At 34.6% G+C, this 8,444-nt stretch overlaps 1 pseudogene; it reads right to left on the bottom strand.

Annotated features, from left to right (window-relative positions):
* Window positions 1–1,591: 1,591 nt before the first annotated feature.
* On the bottom strand, window positions 1,592–4,791 carry LOC128180358 (ryncolin-4-like; annotated as a pseudogene).
* Window positions 4,792–8,444: the final 3,653 nt, after the last annotated feature.

The raw sequence follows: 8,444 nt of genomic DNA, 5'->3' as shown, positions 1-8,444 counted from the left end.
CCGGCAGTGGAAATGGCTTATTATAAGGTAAATAATTAATTGATTATTATTGTGTGAATGAAGGTAATGTTATTTTATGATGAAATATTTATCATAAAGTTAGTTATTTTATTGGAACTATTTTCCGTATACTTTTTCCCAATTGTTCCGTAATTCTCCGTAAGGGTCTATACGATTTTGTATGAGATTTCTTACGGGTGTATATAAGAGGTGATTTTTCCGTAAAATCGCCAGTCTGCTCTTTTTCATTTTCGGGTTAACTTCTCTTTTGGTTTTTCCTTATATTTTGGTAAATATTTATTTTTGCTAAAGGATAATTAATTGAGCCTTCGTAATTTTATCGATTGGATAAATTTTAATTAGTGAAATTGTAATTTTTAACAGTTTGGAAGGTTTATTTAGGATCACATATTCTGATTATTTCAGGATTTGATCTTAAACTAATTATTTTAAAATTCATTTATCTCTGATTCAATACATAACCACATATCTTGATTATTTTGAGATCTGGTTATTTATATTTAAGGGGTCATATTTAGATCAAATTATTTAAGGGTGGTTAAAAGGCCTGGATTTATTTTGTTACCCTATTGTTGTTCATTTTGATTTGCAATGCAGACTCAATAAATTTATGAAACTTAAATTCTGTGTTTTGTTCGTCAATTGCTGAAATTGATGTCCGAATGAGATAGTCATTGATTGCTATCTCGCTATATAGAATTTTTTTATGTCAGAAGTGGGATCCACATTTTTGAGGAATGGATCCAGAGATTCGAACTCGTTATTTGAATTAAAACAACATGTCTACAAGACATCAGGCAGCAGTTCAAGCAGAACAAATGGATGAAACTGAAAGAAAAGAGAAAATTATAAATAGAAGTATTAGAGGAGAGTCCAATGAACAACACTGTGGAGACACCAGTGACGAAATTATCACTGAGTGTGATGAGCAGTTCATTAGTGGTTCAGAATCAGAGCACTTAGATACTACACAGGGAGTATTTTCTCCCAAGGTTCTTGTTCAAATACCAAAAACAGCTGATACTTGCTCAGGTTCAGGTACATCACCTATTACAGCTACAAGTGTAAATAAAAAATACAGATCTTATACCAAGAATAAAACTCAGTCAATTAAAGCACAAAGTAGGCTTCTTCCCCAGACTCAGACTGAGGGAGATTTGTCAGATAAAGAAGGTGAGCCTATACATGTAGATCAGAACAATACTTACATGCTTAACAGTCTTGGTCAATTGATCAATGGTGCTCTCAACAAGATGACAGTGGCTATAGGTAAGATTTTCAGGACCACCATGCAAGAGATGAACCAAAACAAAGATAACAAGGTGAGCGAAAATCAGACTCAGCAGAGCAGGAGAACTGGAGTTAAGCAGAGAAGGAGGAGATTACCATCTACTTACATGTAAAGATGAAGCGAGTGTTTTTAAGAAAAGGACTACCTTTCTTAGTTGTTTATCAATTGGGGTTTAACAGTCTCTGAAAATTTTTCATCAATGATAAGACAGAGAACATTTTGAGAGAACTACTTTGATCTGAAATTGCATATAAAAAGACAAATACCATGACAGGCAATTTTTGTTTTAATAAATACTTTCACAACAAAGTCAATTCTTGGATCTGATCATCATTGATGCCCTCCTTAAAGCACGGTGTTCATTTCCGAATGCGTACCAGTTGATACTAATCGAAGTGATTTTAGCCGAGTTTAGATAAGGTCCGTTTAGATAAGCTTGTTTGCAATCTTCGAACCACCATCCTCCTTGGAAATTCACGCCAAGGTGTTGTTTATCCCCTTTGTCATTGTCTTGGTCTTTGGTAGAAAACTTCATCCCGTTCTGATGTGCAAGACTATCCCCTGGAATATACTAATCTTGTATATTTTGATATTAATTATAAACTCAATGGAGAGCTTAATATATTATCTGATATCTGTGTACCAACCCGCCGTTCCACTGTATCCCCCGACGGTTAACTTGTATTTCTGAGACTCACTCCCAACGGTAAACGTGGAGTAATTGGCATATGCCTTCTCACCTGAAAACTTGTGTAAGTCCACACGTAACTCTTGGCTAGTTCTTGTTGTGAGTAAATGAATATCTTCATTTCCTAGAAAAAAAAACCAAAAGTTCCATTGGCCACCTCGCTAACCTGCATAATAATGTCCATGTGTGACTAAAACAGTTATCATGGAATCATCATGGTATAATTGCGGTTTGCGGTTTGTAGCTATTTTTCATCCACGACTAATACAAATCCAAGTGTTCTTTCGACTACTAGGTATCCTTTGTTTTTAAAATTAAAACAAACATTTAATTCATTAAACAAATTTCAATAATCACGTGAAAACATTTTATTACATGCTCTTACCTAGCCAATATTCTCCTTGTGGTTTTCTTTGTATGCCTGCCAAGAGCGATAAAAATCTTCAGAACCATCCATTCGTCTTTGAATTACCTGCAAGACAACACTAAAAATTGTCATTGGAATTTATTGTAAAATTCTTAGAAGAGAAGCTAAGCTTTTGAAGACTTTTTAAAGTGGTTAAACTATTGCATTATCAATGTTTAATACTGATATCGGGTTGTTTTAATGTCAAAAATTAAGAGAGGATTGTATTTAAAATAAGCATGTGTACCAATATTGGTTGGTTTTTCGAGTGTGAATGAAGACGATTACAAAAATTAACATCTTACGTTACCCACAATGATGACATTTTAGAGAAATTCTAAAGAATCAGTAAGCTTAAAGTTATTAATCGTGTAAGGTATGGATACATATTGAAATAAAGGAAAGAAACAAGTTAAGACTCACGGTCCACCCTCCGCCGTCCGTAGTCATGTCACAGTACACCAACTTCTTGGTCTTCATATCCGGGTATATCGTGTACACACCGTCTCTTCCTTTTGTGTTGGGTATTGTCTTTAGAATGGATGCACAGTCTCTTTGTTTTTGTAGTCCTGTAAGTATAAATAGCTTTTTATCATAGGTTTGCGTAATTATAAGTATATTTGACCGTCGCTACATGTGTCCTATATTAAGTGTTTAATTTACAGTATTAAATTGTAATTGTTATGTATTGGTACTGTGTACTTTCAAAAGTTGATATTCCGTTCATGAATAATCTTAGATTAATGGTCATTTTTATAAATACGCCTCTTTAAAGGACATTGTCACGATTTTGGTCAAATTCTACTTTCTGTGTTTGTTATTTACTTTGCTTTAGGAATGCATTTTTAATGCTTAAATGAAATTTGAGAGTCAGTTGAGGAGTTTTAAACAAGATACAGGGCTCTCAATCCTCTGTCATGTAAACAAAACTGGTACCCTCTGTTTGTGTACATAGGTTCAATATTTACCAGTAAAAATTCTTTTTTAAACTGATTTGTTTATGTTCTTATTCATTTTAAGCATAAATAAACAGTTCCTAACGATTAACACATTCATGTTCGGTCTAAAGCTGGAATTTTTACTTCAACATTAAAAATGTAAACAAAAACTTTTTTTTGCATAGAAAAAAATTGCAAGCTCTGTAACTTGCTTATAACTCAACGAATGGCACTGAAATTTTGGTTGCCTATCAACAATGCCTTGCTTGAGCATTGTAAACATTAAAATCGGAAAAATAAATGTTGAAAAAAATCGTGACTGTGCATCTTTAAAGCTGTAGGTCTAAACTGACTGATTTATATAGGGACATTTACTAATTTAGGAGATATATATAATATACTGACTGAGTAACTTGTTGATGTGTTTCCCGGTCAGTCTGTAGTGAGAGGTGAGGGACACATCCACAGTGACGGGGGAATCAACTTTGAAGGACGTGTTCAGGTGTTTCCATGTCCATGGGGTCAACTCAAGCAGAGATTCCACATTGCCTGAAAAAAGGAAAATCATAATTATGCGGATTAATATAATTAATAATCAATTCAATTTTAAAAAACCTGTATTTATGAAAAACTTTTTAAAGTTTTTTTTAATAACTTTATGAAAAAGAACACTTCAATCTTTTAGGTCTTATTTTCGGCTTATAAATCAAACCAACCAAATCTTTGTAAAAGTTAAAAACTTTAATCAAGTTATGGTCACAGAAACAATATCTTTTTAATAATTAAGATAGTTAAAATTAAAAATGATTATTGTAAAGTTACACAAAAATTCAATGCGCATATGCATTGAAAGTGTAAACAGACAAAGTTGTTCCTAAATCATTTTGGTTGAAATCAGAGTGAACTTACCGGTATCGTTTAAAAACTTCAATACAGTTAAAGAAATGCACTTATTGGTTTATTTTGATTGACCAAAACGCTTTCAAATGGTTAATTATATGTATATTACTATTGGCAAATGCCAGTGTCTAGTAATAAATATACTTGTTCATACATGGGTGAATCTTTTAAGGGACGCACCGAACAAATATTCTATCAAATATTAATTTATTCATCTCTCTTTTTTCATTCAATTTGAGTTTTTCTTTATCTTATTTATAGAAAAATTGCCTTAAATGATTGAGAAAAATAACGCATTCTTCATTAATATTTATACATATTAGCAATTAACCGTTGGTTTACAGCGGACAAAATCTTCTCTACAATCGGACCAAATGTATAGCTTTTAAAAACTGTAAATTTTTAGATTTAATTTAATTATGAGCATATTTTGATTTAAAGAAAACTTATCCATACCCTTGATTTTGGAATGAGGCTCAACAGCAATCCCTATAACAAAATAATCAACCAAGCCAAAAGTAAAGAACATGCTCCAAAATGAAACCATAATGGCGTTGTAACTTTCAATGGATAAAGCATTTCTGATTGCTTTTAAATACATGTACATTTACATGTTCATGTAGATATCACCTGCCTATTAAAATGAAATCGGATATGTGTTTTTCGTGACAATGGAATAGATAGGTCTAGGTTAACTTGGTGTGTTGATCCAGAGACCGCCATGTTGTCATCCGTCCTTAGGCTAGCCCTTTTGCGTTGTTATCGTCATTAAAATCAAGTTCCCTCAGAATGAGAATCAATGCAGTGCATATATGCTTATACAAGTATCATTTTTCTTGATAATATTATAGAATAATATATAGATGTATGTATACAGTTATTTTCACATTCAATGCAACTTCCAACATTAGACACGTATCATTGGGGGGGGGCGTTTTATGACTAATGATTTAAGAACAGGTTTAAATATTTAATACAGTGTCATTCCCACGTCAGGCACGTAGCAATTTGGGAACGGGGCGCTGCCCGATGTAATATCCGGAAATTTATTGTCCATTTTGTAATGGTTTCATGTTTAGTGTGTTGTCTTGTTTGTGACGCCAGTTCCGTAATAAATGTGTATGAGCACATGGTGTTATTCTTTCGGAGTAGCAATTCCTCGATATTACACTGGCGACGAGGATGGGATTGCATCTGCCCCAATTGTTAGTACATGCAGAGAGAAGTACTGCAACAAGCTGGAAGAAATGGAAGAATCGACTCGATAATCTGTTGGTTGCATTGAATATTAGCGACAAAAAGCGCAGAAAGGCAATTCTTCTACACTACTCAGGTGTGGAAGTACAGGACATATTTACCAAGTTAACTCTAGCACATGATGAAGATGAACCCTTACAACCAAGTGTTAGATGCTCTCGATGCTTACTTTGTCCCCAAGCAGAATAAGAAGTATGATATTTACAAATTCAGGCAGCCCAAACAGAAGACAGGAGAAACTAAAGACACTTTCCACACACGTTTGAGGAAGCTTGCTGAGACATGTGAGTTTGAGAACATAAACAATGAAATTAAGTCACAAAATATTCAGTCGTGCAGCTTTACAAGATTGCGGAGAAGAGCTCTTCGTGTAAGTGAAATTGACTTGAAACAACTACTTCTATTTGAAATTAGTGATAAACAGGCCATTGGTATTGAAAACGACGCTGCACATGTTCAACGCCATAAAAAATTACTGCACGAAAACAAAACCACAAACCAAATCAACCTAACAGAGGAAAAGGCAATTATCACAGAGGAGAATACAGAGGCAACTAACATAGAGGGGGACACAGAGCAAACTCGGGAAGAGACAAAAAGGAGGGTGTCGCAATTGTGGAAGATCAGACCCTCATCAAGGAAAGTGTCCAGCGAAAGGAAAGCGATGCAATTCCTGTGGAACGGACGATCATTTTAGTCGCGTGTGTAGATCAAAATCAGTGAAACAAATTCAGATGCGGGAGCCTGCTAACATTGAATCTTCGAGTTCAGAAGACGAATACACCTTTCATATCAACAGACCCAAAGTAAGCAACATTAAGCAACCGAAAACAAAGGTCAAAATATGTGACACAGAAATCGAAATGCTGGTAGGCACAGGTACAACCATAAACATTCTTGATGAATCAAGCTACAGTAAACGAAGAAATTGCCATGCCGTTATCTCTACTATTACAAAAGTCTTTGCATATAGAGCAGAAAAACCAGTAAACTTAGTCGGCAGTATTTATACAAACATTTCATCGCTCAGTAGACAGACGTCCGTGATGACAGAAATTTACATTGTGAGGGGCAATTGTAGATCGTTGCTTAGTTATCAAACAGCTGTGGACCTAGTTATCATTCCAGTCATCAAGTCGATTACATTAGACCAGATTCTTGATGAATACTCAGACCGATTTGAAGGTATCGTATCGGGAAGATAAAAGATCTCCAGCTAGATATTTATGCAGATGAAAGCAAAGCACCTCTGCACAGCCACACCGACGCATACCGTTTCATATGAATAAAAAAGTCGAGGCTGAATTGGAAAGACTAGAACAACTTGATATCATAGAGAAAATTGATGGTCCCACACCCTGGGTATCTCCCATAGTAGTCGCCCCTAAACCAAAGAAGCCAGAAGAGATAAAGATCTGTGTAGATATGAGACAAGTCAATACAGCTATCAAGAGAGAACGACAAATCACCCCACCATAGACGATGTAATACTGGACCTAAACGGCTCACATATCTTCTCGAAATTGGACCTCAACTCTGTATATCACCAAGTTGAACTTGCACCCGAATCACGAAACCTTACAACATTTACTACACATGTGGGACTCAGGAGGTACAAGCGATTGATATTTGGAATCAGTTGTGCAGCAGAAAAATTTCAGACCATCATCAGAGACTGTCTAGAAGGCCTAGAATATGGAACGCCATAGCTGCCTTATGTGCCTATTTCATGTAAAGATGGTGCTTTATTATATTATGCTGTGGTTATATCATGTGAAGATGGAGCTTTATTATATTATGCTGTGGTTATATCATGTGAAGATGGTGCTTTATTATATGAAGGTGGTGCTTTATTATATGAAGGTGGTGCTTTATTATATGAAGGTGGTGCTTTTTTATATGAAGATGGTGCTTTATTATATGAAGGTGGAGCTTTATTATATGAAGATGGTGCTTTATTATATGAAGATGCTTTTTTATGTGAAGATGGTGCTTTATTATATGATGGTGCTTTTTTATATGATGGTGCTTTTCAATGTGAAGGTGGTCACTCGGAACCCCTCTTATTTTTGAATACTGAGTTAACCATTTATGTATTATCTCGAAATATTGAAAGTAAAACAAAAAATTGATGCGATCAAAATCCATTTGATACACTATTGCTAGTTCCTCTTTTTTCTAGCAGAATTAGTATATAAGCTATCGAGGAGATCTAGCTGTGTACGACTTTCGCGGGCATGTTAAGGCTTCCCGATGCGATATGTAGAAAGTCACTTGTCTGTACTTCATACGATATGACGTCATAGTTAACTTTGACGTCACGATCTGCATTCCTGTCGATAGTTCTCAGGGAATGTATCTTAACGATAAAAGTGAATTATATCAAACCAGTATAATACCGCATGTTTCCTTTATATAGATGCTGCAGTTAATTCTAGACGTACAGAATTCATTCATATTAAAAACCAGTATCAAATAATCGGCAGTTTTAAAGCTTCGTTTTAAGTAAAAGACTATTTATAAACTAGTGGTTTGGAAACTCTCCCTGCTACGTGTAAACAACTAAATTTAGAAATTTTAATGCATGTAAAACCAGCTTGGCGCAGGTGAAAGATCAACACAATTTTAGAATATTTTACGTAAAATTGGTAGAGAATATAAGTACCAATGTGAATCGTGCTGCGGAAACCTACGGATTTACCCCAATTCTTTGTAAATCGCTTTTGATTAGTAAAAATGTGCATTATTTTGATGATTTTGTGGAATGTTTCAACAATATCTTCTATAAACGAAATATCTATTTCTTTCCCAAGCAAGAACTTCAAAGTTTATGACTTAACAAAGGATTTTTCTTAAAAATATGTATGATTTAATGTCATTAATCACCTGCGCCGATGCGTTTTAACTAGATCATTTGCAATATTAGGATTCGCCTGTCACGTG

Source organism: Crassostrea angulata, chromosome 4 (genome assembly GCF_025612915.1).
Source record: "Crassostrea angulata isolate pt1a10 chromosome 4, ASM2561291v2, whole genome shotgun sequence".
NCBI lineage: Eukaryota > Metazoa > Mollusca > Bivalvia > Ostreida > Ostreidae > Magallana > Magallana angulata.
Note: the sequence above shows the minus strand (reverse complement) of the source record. Positions and strands in the feature narration are given on the sequence as shown.